We start from the raw sequence: 15,815 nt of genomic DNA, 5'->3' as shown, positions 1-15,815 counted from the left end.
TTATCGTTGCCCTACCAAAATATTTTGGTACGGTAATCATTTCGTATAAATATTTCGGTAGAGAATTGGTTTGGTTCGATAGGGCAATGGGTTGGTAGGGCAATATGGTCCCAAAATAAAATCACCCCTAACTAGAACAATAAGAGTTCTATGTAACTTAGGCGTAAGGTACATGTACATAATAAAATGAGCGAAATAGATTATTTTTAGAGTGATTAATATAATTCTTATTAGAAGTAAAACTCCAAGTAGGATTAGTAAGGCCTTATGGGCTTACAACCTCTTGTTAAATAGAATCAGGCCATTAATTTTTTTTTTCGTTTTCTTATAACGAAGGAATCCACAGCCAATTATATAGGTGTACTGAGTAAACCTATACTCCCATATAATAGCTTGCAAATCATACGAAAGATGTAAACTACACTAGACTAACTATGCATGACAAGCTCGATCTAGCGACTGGCAAGGGGATTCAAACATGGGTCAAGTGACAATTCTCACTTGCTCCAAACACTAGGTCATCCATTGCGAGACATGCCATTAGTTAATGATCTTTTAGGTGGACCCACCAAGGCATATAGAGGATCTAGTACACTTATTTTACATCCTCTTAAATAATTCATGATTAGATTTTTTCATAGTTTTGGATTTGTTTTTTTATATGTAATGGGGACCAATTTGGCAAATTTGGACCGAACCCCTTAAAGGTGGGCCTCAAGCATAACCCGGAGGAGAGTCAAGACGAATTTATTGAGTTGGAGGCTCAACTATAATTTTATGTGGGCTTGGGGGCTCGCTAGACGACGGAGTTCGCCGATATCTGTATAATTTACTAATCCAAAAGGTCGTCATCACGAGATCTTTTAGCATAAGTAGGGATGAAGCGTGTAACATACAACGAGCAGAGAAGAATTCGTAAAAGATAAGGACTCGAGGATTTCTTGCATGAGAAGATAACTCATACAAGGAAAGGAGATAAGATCAAATCATGGAAGGGAAACGTATATGCGTTTAGAAAGAGATCTTGAAGGGTGCATATCTTGATGGTGCAGATTTTGGGCACCATTAAATTTGCATATAAATTGTGATGGAAAAGACATATTGTCTATCGATACTTTTCTAAACATTCGACATATAGATTGACGATTTTTTCTCAAAACAATCGACACTTACATGTTGAATATTATGAAGAATATCGACATTCCGATCAGCGTCCATTATTGTCCAAAAAGTCAACATATATTTGTTGATATTTTGATATAATTTCAACAATTACAGTTCGACTATACAATCAAGTAATTTTACAATTACCATTCCAATTTGTTCAGGGTTTTTTTTTTTGATTAATTACTTCAAATAATAGTCAGACGAAATATTTGAAATGGGTGTCTGTGCGATTAGAACTCAGGATCTTTTCATTTGATCTGGCTCTGATACCATGTTGAATGACTATCTCAACCAAGAGTTTAAGTTGTTAGTGAAATGTATTTTCAATATTAATATCTCCAATAAGAGATAGCTCGGAATCTTATATATAAAAGAAAGATATTTTGAATTAAAACCTAAACCTAAACCTATGGGCAATTTTGTCAATTAATAAATCTCTAATTTAAGACTATAATAATTGTTCGGTTCATAATTTAAAATGTTTGCATGAATATTTTCCTATTCTTTTGGATTGTGGTATAATTCCACTCCAACTCATGCACTTCTACTATCTGTCCACTCATTTTTCGTTTTCTTTTTCTTTTCTTCTTTCTATTTTTTTATTGTTTTTTTCCTTGCATTTTTTTTTCTCTTTCGGATTTCCCTTCTCCACTCTAACGTCCCACTAACTGCTCATGGTAAGAGTTAGTACCCCATCATCTCAACCTCATTACAAATTTTACTCTATTTAAACTGATGGAGAACTAGAGCCATAAACGCAATTTTTTTTGTTCGTCTTCTTCTTGCTCATTTTTTTTTTGTTCGTCCTCAACGTAAGCAATTGCTTTCAACAGATAAGCAATACAATTATTTATTTAGATTTATTTTACATCATATGTTTAAATTTCACAGCACATATAAATGCTAACAATTTTGATTTTTTTGTACAACCCAGACCTAATTTTCGTTCAATATGTCAGCCATATGCCTTCACATAATGTTCATCTCTTTGATTGTTGGGTTGATCATGGTATTTTCTGTTTTCCTTTTTTTTTTTTTCCGATATTTTCCTTGTAGTTTTGTATTTTTTTTTCTCTTTCGTATTTTCCTTCTCCTCTCTAACCCCCCACTAACTCATGGTAGAAGTTAGTACCCCATCATCTCAACCTCATTACAAATTTTACTCTATTTAAACTGATGGAGAACTAGAGCCATAAACGCAATTTTTTTTGTTCGTCTTCTTCTTGCTCATTTTTTTTTGTTCGTCCTCAACGTAAGCAATTGCTTTCAACAGATAAGCAATACAATTATTTATTTAGATTTATTTTACATCATATGTTTAAATTTCACAGCACATATAGATGCTAACAATTTTGATTTTTTTGTACAACCCAGACCTAATTTTCGTTCAATATGTCAGCCATATGCCTTCACATAATGTTCATCTCTTTGATTGTTGGGTTGATCATGGTATTTTCTGTTTTCCTTTTTTTTTTTTCCGATATTTTCCTTGTAGTTTTGTATTTTTTTTTCTCTTTCGTATTTTCCTTCTCCTCTCTAACCCCCCACTAACTCATGGTAGAAGTTAGTACCCCATCATCTCAACCTCATTACAAATTTTACTCTATTTAAACTGATGGAGAACTAGAGCCATAAACGCAATTTTTTTTGTTCGTCTTCTTCTTGCTCATTTTTTTTTGTTCGTCCTCAACGTAAGCAATTGCTTTCAACAGATAAGCAATACAATTATTTATTTAGATTTATTTTACATCATATGTTTAAATTTCACAGCACATATAGATGCTAACAATTTTGATTTTTTTGTACAACCCAGACCTAATTTTCGTTCAATATGTCAGCCATATGCCTTCACATAATGTTCATCTCTTTGATTGTTGGGTTGATCATGGTATTTTCTGTTTTCCTTTTTTTTTCCGATATTTTCCTTGTAGTTTTGTATTTTTTTTTCTCTTTCGTATTTTCCTTCTCCTCTCTAACCCCCCACTAACTCATGGTAGAAGTTAGTACCCCATCATCTCAACCTCATTACAAATTTTACTCTATTTAAACTGATGGAGAACTAGAGCCATAAACGCAATTTTTTTTGTTCGTCTTCTTCTTGCTCATTTTTTTTTGTTCGTCCTCAACGTAAGCAATTGCTTTCAACAGATAAGCAATACAATTATTTATTTAGATTTATTTTACATCATATGTTTAAATTTCACAGCACATAATAGATGCTAACAATTTTGATTTTTTTGTACAACCCAGACCTAATTTTCGTTCAATATGTCAGCCATATGCCTTCACATAATGTTCATCTCTTTGATTGTTGGGTTGATCATGGTATTTTCTGTTTTCCTTTTTTTTTCCGATATTTTCCTTGTAGTTTTGTATTTTTTTTTTCTCTTTCGTATTTTCCTTCTCCTCTCTAACCCCCCACTAACTCATGGTAGAAGTAAGAACCCCATGATCTCAACCCCATTACAAATTTTACTCTATTTAAACTCATGGAGAACTCCACCGAAAAGCACAATTTTTTTTTTCATCTTCTTCTTGCTCATTTTTTTTGTTCGTCATCTTCTTCCTCACCAAGATATTTTAAAATAAGCAATTGTTTATTATAGGTAAAAAATACAATTATTTATTTTGATTTATTTTACGTCATATGTTTAAATTTCACACCACATAATAGTTGCTAATAATTTTGATTTTTTTGTACAACTCAGGCATAATTTTTGTTCACAATGACTCCCCGCACGTCAGCCATATGCTTTCAAATAATGTTCATCTCTTTGATTGTAGGGTTGACCATAGTATTTTTCGTTTTCGAAAACCTATTATGCCATTTATTTTTTTATTTTGTAGACTCATTACGTTTTATGTCTTCAGGAGTCACCGTCTATTAATGTTGGAGGCACAACAATTGTTGTAACGTTAGTTGTATTATTTGGCAAATTGGTTAATTTCATGTGGTGTAGGTAAAAAGAGGATTTCGGTAAGAAGAAGATTTTTCCTGTTCTTTTCGCTCTATATTATGAGAATATGCTACCCAAGGTTCTGTGTTTTTGTAGTTATTATTGAATTAATAACATTATGGTCATTAAAAGTATTTGCACTTATGTTTCCCGAAATTAAATAATGATGTTGATGAATTCTTTTTCAAACTATACTTTTGCATAAATTAGTTGTTTGTTTTTATACTCGGACGACGATGAATGATAGTAAACATGATTGAGTTTATTGCAATTACTACCCCTGTGAAAATCGCAACTGTGCGTTTCCCCCCTGTCATAAAAAAATTAGCAAATACCCCCCTGTATTTATGTTTAGATAGCTTACTCGACCCATTTCTCTTTTTCCCGTTGACCGATTGTGAAAGGACAAAAATAGCCTTAGGATGTTTCTGCAAAAAACCTTGGGGACCAAATTGAAATACTAAAAAAATGTAGAAACTTAATCAAATAATAAGTTAGGGACTGAATTATAATTTTTCAGAAAATACATTATATTAGTAAAATTGTGGGAGCTGAAATCAGCATTTTGGAAAAAGTATCGTCTTCCACAAAATCCAAATTTCTTCTTCCCCATTGAAATCACCACCACCACCACCAAATTCCCACCACCGTGGCACCAGCGGCAATCACCTGGTTATGCCGCCGCCTCCAAAATGAGAGAAGAACATGTCTTCCCCAAATTCTTCTTATTCCCCATTGAAATCGCCACCACCAACAAACCCCCACCACCACCTCCGGCCATCACCTCTTCCCGCCGCCACCTCCGCCGGACCCACCCCTTTCCTTCCACAACATGTCTCCTCCACTCTTCTCGTCGCAGACACCCATCCACCGCCAACTTCACCTCGTTGCCGCCTCCCATTCCACCTCCCACTTTCACCAGAATTTCCTCCTCTCCGCGTCGCCTACGGCGGCGAGGAGTTGTAGTGCTGTACTATTTCTTCGAACAGTGGTGTGGCTGGGAAAATGCGGGTGAATCGACGAAAATCAGATTACACCACCCTAGAGAGAGAAAGAAGTATAGAGAGAGAGAGAGAATAAAAATTCAATCTTGATCGTATACGAGCGAATTAAAAAAAAAAAGTTTTTTTTTTTCTGGGTCGTCTTCAAAATGCCGATATGAGAGGCAGATACAGATCAACTGGACGGAGAAATAATAAAATAATAAATAATAGTCAGGGGTTTGGTTGGAAGATGGATAGATGATGATGGGTGTGGGGGGTTGGGGGGTTGGGGGGCGTTTGTTACAACAACAAAAAAAAAATAAAAGCACACAAAACAGAGCAAAAGGGAATCAAAACAGACGAGACGAAGAAGAAAACAGACGAGACGAAGAAGAAGAAAAGGGAATCACAAGGGGATCTGCTATGAGAGGGTGGTGTATTCTGCGGGGAGTGGTGGTGGTTTGATGTCCCCCGCCGTGGACGATGGTGGAGAACGGTGAAGGTAAAGTTTGAGAAAATTAAATATTATTCGATTTATTTTTTTTGGTTTATACTTAATACTTAAAAAAAAAAGAAAAAAAAAAAAGAAAAGAAGTTGGGGGCAGTACTGTCATTTCACACAACAAAAGGAAGAAAAATCGCAGAAACCGCGAGTGAGACACACGATTTGCGATAAGGGGGTTTTTTGTCTTTGACTAATATATACAGGGGGTATTTACTAATTTTTTTATGACAGGGGGCAAACACGCAGTTGCGATTTTCACAGGGGTAGTAATTGCAATAAACTCAAACATGATTAGTAGAACCTTAACTTGCATTATTACAATACTTACTGCCTGATGTTATGGACTTTATTTCTTTTATATTTTTGTGGTTATTTTTCAAAGAAAATATGCACATTTTTATGTTTTATTGTGGTTTTCATTTTGCTAATTGCTTGCTTGCAGGTTTTTTATACATTAATTTTTTTTAATACAACTACTTCTTCAATGTGTATCGATATATATTATTGCATATCGATTGAATTTGGTATTCTGCAGAGAATACTGTATGAAGTAATCATTTTTCTTCTGTGAATATGGCATTTTTCAATCATTTCATATTTAACCTTGATTTTCTTGCAAACATTTTATTTTTATTTTTAATATATTATTATTTATTAGGACACCAACGGTTAAGTTCGACGAATGTATAGTCAATAATTTATAATTTGAATCTATTACAAGTCCATAAAAGATTTAAATTATCTGCAATTTTTAATGCTTTAATTTTACCATTCAGTATCAACTAAGGGACATGTGTTAGCTGTGTATAAGAATCGAGTAAAAAACGAACGTGTTTTTATCCTTTTGAACAATGATTTGACAATGTAATGGTCTCTCTGAATTTGTTCAATACAATTTAGACAAGGAGTTTATTTTGAAATGGCCAAAGATCATAGTTCATTACATTCAAAATCGCTTCAAAAAAGCAAAAAAACAATGTTTGTATGCTCTACCCCGGTGGTGCAAAAGTAACCGGATCAAAGATAATACTATGTGTGGGATTAGGCAAGGTTGTAAAAAACGGTAATTGGGTTGGAGGCGGTCAGGCACCGACTCACGATTAATCGGTGCGGCGGTGATTAATCGGTGATAAATCGGAAATAAATTAATTTTTAAAATTTAATAATATATATTTCTAGATAATATTTATAAATACTCAAAACATATATAAAAAGATATTTAAACCTAGTTGTATCTCCATCATATATATCCTAATAACATAATAAAAGTTTAATAATAATAAGATCATAATACAAAAATATCCTTATAAAATATAAATAAACAGACAATTTTTTTGAATTTACATTTATTCTTGAACATTCCTGTCATACATCGTTAGTTCTTTAACAATAACAGTTAACATAAACAAAATAAAGTAAACTCATATGTTTTTATATTAAAATCTCAACTTTTATTTTGAATTATCAAATAAAATAAAATAAAATAAAAAAACCTATTTTTGACAGATTGTTGGCCGATTTTTGCCACCGAGTTTGACCCGCCTTAAAGGTTTGACCGCCTCAGACCGCCTGAAACCGCCTCACTGGCAAAAATCGATTTTTCAAACCTTTACACTAAAATCGTAAAGGTTTGGGACCGCCTCTGCCTCGAAGACCGATTAATTGGCCGCCTCGACCGATTTTTAGAATACGCGGATTAGGTGGCTTGAGGCCGACAAGAAAAGTGGTAAATGTAAAGACTTAATTAGTAGTGTTCTTTATAAATTAAAATTACTATTTGGTGTATAAGTTTGTTATTTATTCCTCCTATCTAATTCATGTGTTTGTTATTTGATAATTCCGTTTGTTATATGCTACTCCGTGCAACACCTAGTGCAATTTAAATTTCACAGATAAATAGTTTAATATTGTTTGATGGATTTTTCATTACAATTTATATATTATTTATTTAAATAATTATTCTTCCCTATTTGAATGTGACACCATGCAACACACGGGACACGATTACTAGTTGTTCTAAATTACGGCGCGGCATGTTTCTTCTTCGGCGGAGGCCGAGCTTCCGCAGTTTGGGCTTCCGATGGTGATGGTCTTCTTCCTTTTTTGAGTCGGTTTTTCTGACGGTGTGGGGCATTGGTCCTGCGTTTTTTCATGAACAACTAGCGGCGTTTTTTTTTTTTTTTTTTTTTTTTTTAATAAAACAGAGTGTCGTAAGTTTCGTGCGTGTGTTCGTATTTGAATTTGTCATTTTTATTGGTCTTGAAATATGTGATTCGATTGAATCTTGAAGGGAAATTAGGGAACTAGGTCTAGTAGTATGTGTATATAGGAAATATAACATTTTTTTTGTATTGGGGTGGTCTTGTGTCTACTACATGTTATTATTTTTTGCAAATAGCCCCTGTTGGAAATCATATTTATTTTTCGACATGCGTTTACATTTGAGTATTGGTTTGAACATTAATCCACGCGACATTTTGAAAAAAATGCATACTAGTATTCCCGGCGGTTTTAAAAGGCCGAGAAAGTATCCTTGACGGTTTTGAAAATATATACTAGTTTTCATGATGATTTTCAAAGCGTCGAGAATCTTGACAGTTACTTGTAGAAACATATATGTCAGTGATGATGCTAATTACTTAGATCATCTGGGGTAGTGTAGAAAATGAATTGGGAGAGCAAAGCAGATCAATAGCTTGACAACTTGATGATCCTGAGGTACCTGCGATCATAGAACACATGAACTAAGCCGGGGGTTGATCCGGCGGAAACCCCTCCGACGCTCAAGTCAGACGTGCTGATCATAGAAATAGTCCAGAGGATATACATTGTAGTATTGCTCAGTTAATAGGACGTACCTTGAGGAACGAGTTCAAACCTTTATTTATAGCTTAGATGAGATTGTTGGGCCCAAACCTTATTTGAAGGTGATTGGGCCTCGGTGATAATAGTCTTAGATATTGGGCTCGTGGCCTAATAGGTAAAGAGATTGTAGGCCCATTGGGCTGGCCCAATTAGGCATATCATTAAGCCCCCCACTCTCGAGTCGATGTGGGGGCCATATTGGAATGGGTGACAGATCGTGTCGAGAGTAAAATTGTAGTAGTCGATGGTGTGCGAAAACGCGTTGGAGCGTGTGTCGGAGGGGCGTGAATGCGCGTTGGCGCGTAGCGCGACCAAGTTGTCGCTATGTAAGTTATTTGAGTCGTCGGTGTTGTCCCGCGACGATGTAGTAGCAAATTATCTCCTCGTGGGAGTTGTCTCGTCGCGGGGTAATATAGTTGATCGAGTTATCTCCTCGTGGGAGTTGTTTCGCGATAATGTGGTAGCACGGATCAAGTAATCTCCTCGTGGGAGTTGTCTCGTCGTGGGGTAATAGAGTTGATCGAGTTATCTCCTCGTGGGAGTTGTCTCGTGATAATGTAGTAGCACGGTGCTAATATTCTCCTCATGGGAGTTGTTATTTATCGATATTGTCAATGTTTTGACGCGTTGCTTGTATGTGTTTACATATAGCCTTGTGCGTGATGTACTTGAGGAGGGGATCAGGCTCTCAAGAGTTTTTTTTTATGGGGATCGTGCCTCTTGTTAGACCTCGTGGGTCGTAAGTATGTTTGGACCGTGGCCACGTTTTAATGAAGGACCCATCGAAAACAAGTAGATAAATTTTGAGTAATCAAGCTGGCCAGGCTATATAGATTATCATAATATCTCTAAGTGTTTCTAGGGTTGTAATCGTGCTAACTTGAGCTTGCGATTATGTAGTGCATTGCGAGCGAGTTGTCTCTTCAAGAGAGTTGTCTTGCAGCGAAGTTGTAGGAGCATTGGATGACGCGCGATTGAGGAGCGTGCGGATTGAGGTTGCTCTGAGCGAGTTGTCTCCTCGTGGGAGTTGTCTCGCAGGGAGTCTTATTATCGAGCGAGGTGGTTGTACGTGGGAGTTGCCTTGCAACGGATTTGTAGCATCGAGCGAGTTGGCTCCTCGTGGGAGTTGTCTCGCTGCGGGTTGTGGTACCGAGCGAGTTGGCTCCTCGTGGGAGTTGTCTCGCTACGGGTTCGTAGTACCGAGCGAGTTGGCTCCTCGTGGGAGTTGCCTCGCTGCGGGTCGTAGGATGGAGCGCGTGGTCTCCTTGTAGGAGTTATCTCACTGTGGGTTCGTAGACCCGAGGGAGTTGACTCCTCGTGGGAGTTGCCTCGCAACGGGTTATATGACTGAGCAAGTTATCTCCTCGTGGGAGTTGTCTTGCTGCCGGTTGTAGTACCGAGCGAGTTGGCTCCTCCTGGGAGTTGTCTCGCTACGAGTTGTAGTATCGGGCGAGTTGGCTCCTCGCGGGAGTTGTCTCGCTGCGAATTGTGGGACAGAGCGAGTGGTCTTCTCGTGGGAGTTATCTCGCTGTGGGTATGAGACCCGAGGGAGTTGGCTCCTCGTGGGAGTTATCTCACAACGGGTTATAAGACGGAGCGAGTGGTCTCCTCGTGGGAGTTATCTCGCTATGGTTTCGTAGACCCGAGGGAGTTGGCTCCTCGTGGGAGTTGTCTCGCTGTGGGTTATAGGACGGAGCGAGTGGTCTCCTCGTGGGAGTTAACTCGCTGTGGTTATAAGACGGAGCGAGTTATCTCCTCGTGAGAGTTATCTCGCTACGGGTTGTAGTTCCGAGCGAGTTTGCTCCTCGTGGGAGTTGTCTCCCGGCGGGTTTGTCTCGCAAGCCCCCCACTCTCGAGTTGATGTGGGAGCCTAGTCGAAAAAGGTACCGGATCGTGTCGAGAGTAGATTGGTGCTATAGTGTACCGTTATTCGCTGGCGTGGTTTTGAGAAATAATAATTTTTATTTGTCCGTAAGAGAGCGTGCGCAATTTAGTGAGGCGTGTTGAAATTCGCGCGCAATTTGATTTAATTAGTACTCCCTCTGTCCCATATTATATGTCTTTTTAGAGAGTTTTTTTTGTCCCAAATTATTTGTCATTTTAGATTTTCAATGAATCATTAATTGCACTATTTTCAATTTTACCCTTTATCACTCTTAATTAGTTAGTGTAAAATAATTAATGTCAGGGATATATTAGTATTTTCCTATGCTTTTCACTATAATCTATGCACATTTATTGATTTTCTTAATACATGTGCAACAACCCAAAACGTCACTTAAATTGGGACGGAGGGAGTAGAAAACTGCGCGCCGCGCCACTTGATTGAGTAGCCGTAGGATTTGATGTAGAAGAGAGATGATGGGTGATGGGACGCACATTAATGGAGGAGAGAGAAAAGCTTGCTTTGGTGCTTTGTGCTGATGTCCACGTGTGCTGCTCATCTCTCTTTTTCTTTTTTTTTTTTTTTTTGTTTTATTTGTCTGCCAGCGCGCGCGTACCGATGAGGCGCGCGGTTCTCCACGCGCAGGCAGCCTTCCTCTCTTTTTTTTTTTTTTTTTTTTTTTTAATTTCTGCCGCGCGCGCGGACCGAGGCGCGCAGCTGACAGAACGGTAGGCGCCCCCACGCGCGCGTGCTTTGCACGCTCCCAGTTTATCTATTTTTTTTTTTTTTTTTTTTTTAATTTAATTACTGCCGCGCGCGCGGACCGAGGCGCGTGTTTTGGACGATGCGCGGCTACCGAGGCTCCATTGGGCCAACCGCGCGGTGCTGATGTACGCGTTTTTTTTTTTTTTTCCTTTGTATCTTCTTTTTTTCTTCTTCTTCTTCTTTTTTCTTTATCTTCTTGTCTTTTTTTCTTCTTCTTCTTTTTATATTTTTTTTTTCTTCATCTTGTTCTTTTTTCTTCTTCTTTCTTCTGTTCTTTTTTTTTTTTCTTTTCATCTTCTTCTTTTTTCTTCTTCTTCTTTTTCTTCCTTTTTTTTTTTTTTTTTTGTTGGTTGATGTTCACCCCTTGGGATGTTCTATTTTTTGAGTAGGAAGATTATACTCGTCTCTTGCGATGTGATGTGAACCCACTTGGGGTTGAAAGGTAAGGGTGATGCCCAACCTTGGGATGGGTTAACCACCCACTGTAGGATGAGGCGCTCGAGACCTATGGTCTGAGGTGAATGCACACGGTTGTGTCGTTGCTTCAGTGACAACACGAGTTGAAGCTTTCGCTGTTGTATGCTGAAGGTCCTTGTCGGTTATCTGAACCGTTAGAGGAGCAAGTAGAAGTTGATATTGTTGAAGTTTCGGCGATCATACGCTGAAGGTCCTCTTCGGTTATCTGAACCGTTAGAGGGGGGGCGGAAGTAGGCCCCCAGAGAGTCGATGACCCATGGCGAGCAAAATATTTTGGGGGCACTATAAACCCCTAGGGAGTCGATAACTCTTGGCGAACGAAATATTTTGGGGGCAGATGTAAGCCCCCAGGGAGTCGATAACCCTTGGCGAGCGAAATGTTTTGGGGGCACTGTATACCCCCAGGGAGTCGATAACCCTTGGCGAGCGAGATATTTTGGGGGCAGATGTAAGCCCCCAGGGAGTCGATAACCCTTGGCGAGCGAAATGTTTTGGGGGCACTGTATACCCCCAGGGAGTCGATGGCGGTGGTGCCATAGGTGGCTCCACATGTAGAGCAGGTGTTGGTATCGCGTTGGGAGCATTTGCTCCCATCGTGGCGATATATTGGGTCACGGCCTCTGTGGCAGCGCGAGTTGAAGCTTCTGCTATCATGCGTTGAAGAGCATCCTCGGTTATTTGAACCATTAGAGGAGCAATGAGTGGTGGATCGGCGAGTGGTGGGTCCCGAGGGGGATCACCTGAACCTCGCGAGGCGGATCCATGGGACGTGGAGGAGGTGGCAAGCCAGAGCCTCCACGAGGTGGGAGGTCGTTAGCTGTGTCATTTTCTCTCCGAGCAGACGCCTCAGGAGGATCTTGTTGGCTACGTGATCTGGTTTGCATCGTTCCCACAGACGGCGCCAAAATGATGATGCTAATTACTTAGATCATCTGGGGTAGTGTAGAAAATGAATTGGGAGAGCAAAGCAGATCAATAGCTTGACAACTTGATGATCCTGAGGTACCTGCGATCATAGAACACATGAACTAAGCCGGGGGTTGATCCGGCGGAAACCCCTCCGACGCTCAAGTCAGACGTGCTGATCATAGAAATAGTCCAGAGGATATACATTGTAGTATTGCTCAGTTAATAGGACGTACCTTGAGGAATGAGTTCAAACATTTATTTATAGCTTAGATGAGGTGTTGGGTCCAAACCTTATTTGAAGGTGATTGGGCCTCGGTGATAATAGTCTTAGATATTGGGCTCGTGGCCTAATAGGTAAAGAGATTGTAGGCCCATTGGGCTGGCCCAATTAGGCATATCATTAGTCAGTCTTTTTCTTGGCGGTTTAGAACCATCAAGTATACATTTTGTGACGTCATTTATGTGTTTCCTCACGGTTTGTATAATTTGTTGTTTATAAGTATGATAATAAGAGCAACTCCAATGGAGAGGTATTAAAATGAAGTATCAAACACTCAATTGATGCTTGAGATAATACTTTGATACTTTTAAAAAACTCATATGCTCGCTCCAACCCATAGGCATTACATAAATTATTATCCATTTTTCATTGAAATTTATTGAGATTTTATTTATTTATTTTTTTCCCCTTGAATTTGCTAGAGCTATTTTTAAGGAATATATGGTTCCTCTTTTTTTTTATGCATTTTTTGCACCTCTAGGAGATTGAGTATCAAATTAACTACCACTTAATGTCTCTATTAGAGTGAAATATTTTCACTTTTGGAAATCAAAATGATAGTTTTGGAATTTAATACTCCATTTGATTCTCCCATTGGAGTTGCTCTGAGCGTAGTAGTGGGATACGGAAAAATCCAAACTATTCGCCATATTTAATTTATTCAATTGGATGTCGTTCACTAGGTTACAAGAGTCAAAAACATGAAATTCAGATAGTTATTTGACAGAAAAGAGCAAAAAGGAAAAAAGAAAAAAGAGAAAAGGAAAAACACCACAAAAAAAACCTGAGTTCATCCATTTGAGACCAAACCTTCGCTCCCATGTTTCCTCTGTTCCTATTAAGAAAACCAAAAATCTTAGTATGAATCGAAGCAACCCGATTATACGAAACATATAAAACTATACCATATAACAAATTAAAATTTGATTAGAGAGTGATTGAGTAATTAAGAAGAAAAGAAAAATCAAGAAACAATATACATATATATATATATATATATATATATATATATATATATATATATATATATATATATATATATATATATATATATATATATATATATATATATGTTCCCCTACCTTTTCATTTTCTTGATAATTCTTGCAATCAACACGCAAATTAATGCAGTCACAGTTCCTAGTAACAGCCCAAGCAAGTATAAAAAAATACATTTAACTACTACGTATGAACCCATATATCTTGAGAGAGAGAGAGAGAGAGAGAGAGAGAGAGAGAGAGAGAGAGAGAGCTAGCGGTGCTAAATTTTACACTTGAACACCCCCTTAATAAATAAGATAGAGAGGGGTAAATATGGATAGTTGTCAGTAAACTTGTACACCCGCCATTTTTAGGGCTTGGTAGACCAGTCTTCCAATTTCCTCATTCAGCCATGCAGCCTTTTGCATGGAATATTGACCTTTTGTCCAAATTAAGTTTGGTGGTCCACGCGCTCAAGGTCATTGTTTACTCGTACAATTAGACGGACTTTCTCGATCATCATAAGCTTTAGGGTAAATTACGGTCACCCTTGAGGTAAAGTTAAATTACGAAGAAAAAAACCTAAAATGTTTTTTGGTAATTAGAATGAATCTCCTTACACGCCCATCTTTGCGGTTTTAAATTCGGTAGAATCTTCTAAATAATGTTGAATATTCTGCAGTTTGTACCCGTTTTACCTCATTCGAGCTTCACATTTTGAAACAAGATGATTATACGCTGTGTCTCTTGGCTAGAAAATATCTGATTGTGGTGTGTGAGAAACTGCATTTTTTTTGCACAAAATAGGTACAAATTGTAGAATATTCCCCATAATCTAGAAGATTCCACGAAATTTGACACCGCAAGAGTGAAAATATAAAAAAAAAAATCCTAGTTAAAGGGTGGTTATAACTACCCAAACAGTACAGGCTTTTCATAATTTAACATTACCACGGTGTTAAGTGTATATTTTTACACTTTATCGTACCTTTTTATTTGGGCTTTTGGTGTGTTTTAATGATAATTGGTGCTTAAAAAGTTGATTTATTGTATTTTAGGTACAAATTGAAGAATTGGAAAAGTATGGGGTCAAAACTGCAATTTTGGCGAAAATATGGGTCAAAAGTGAAAATATCAAAATTCTGAAGAAACAAGGCTCGGACCCCCGTCCCAGTTTTAGTGCAAATCATGGGACCCCCGTCCGAGACTCCGAAATTGCGCAGAAAAGGGATTTTAATTGCACAAGGAAACTGCCTTCTTCCCCAAGTTCTTCACCCTATATAAGACCAAGCCAAGCACACAATTGGGGATCAATCTTGGGACGCAAATTCAAGAGCAAAAAAAGATCAACGAAGATTCAAGCATAGTTTTTCTTATTTAATTTATTTCTTTTATTTTCTTTATCATAAGAATCACGAGTAGCTAAGTCTTTAGTTTCTAGGATTTTATTTGGAACCCTATGTGGGAGTTATGAACCCAATTCTATGATTTTATGCAAGTTTTAATTCCGGATTATTTCTTCTACTTGTTTTATTAAGTTCATGAAACTGGCCACTTTATGCGCTTTTATGTTATTGTTAATCGCATGAATCGGAAGATCGGGTTAATAATTAGAACTGTGGTAGAAGAGCCTTTGTGGTATTAACATAGGAATATAGTTAATCTCTTAGGTAGCCATTATTGAGATTTGTGCTTAATGCTGTGTTCTAGAATTAATTGCATAGGAATATAGTAATTGAATCTAGAGTATTAGAATCGTAATACACGCGGAAGCGGGTTACGATTATTTTAGCATCTCAGGTTAATAATCCGGGTTAATTGCTTGCATAATTGAAGGAATTGGGGGAGTAATAATCGCATAGGGGGAAGAATAAAATCCTAGGCTTGTCTACTTTGATTAATCTTCGTTTTTAAATTGCTTTCGTGTTCTTGTCTTTTTAATTTTCTTTTTAATTTATTTTAATTTAGTTAATTCTCTCTAAATTCGACTGTGTAGGGTGGGCTTGATAATAATTGGTAGAATTTAGCGTCTAGGATTAGA

At 37.7% G+C, this 15,815-nt stretch overlaps 1 long non-coding RNA gene across 1 annotated transcript; it reads right to left on the bottom strand.

Moving 5' to 3' along the window:
• Window positions 1-13,411: 13,411 nt before the first annotated feature.
• Window positions 13,412-14,096, bottom strand: LOC148772744 (uncharacterized). Its single transcript, XR_016032754.1, has 2 exons — window positions 13,876-14,096; window positions 13,412-13,628 (listed from the first exon to the last, which is right to left on the bottom strand). It is a non-coding gene; the product is annotated as an uncharacterized LOC148772744 (long non-coding RNA).
• Between the last annotated feature and the right edge of the window lie 1,719 nt (window positions 14,097-15,815).

The sequence above is a fragment of the Erythranthe guttata genome, chromosome 1, assembly GCF_056151865.1.
Source record: "Erythranthe guttata isolate IM_541 chromosome 1, IM_541, whole genome shotgun sequence".
NCBI classification, from domain to species: domain Eukaryota; kingdom Viridiplantae; phylum Streptophyta; class Magnoliopsida; order Lamiales; family Phrymaceae; genus Erythranthe; species Erythranthe guttata.
The sequence above is the reverse complement of the archived record's forward strand: the minus strand, read 5'-3'. Positions and strand labels throughout refer to the sequence as shown.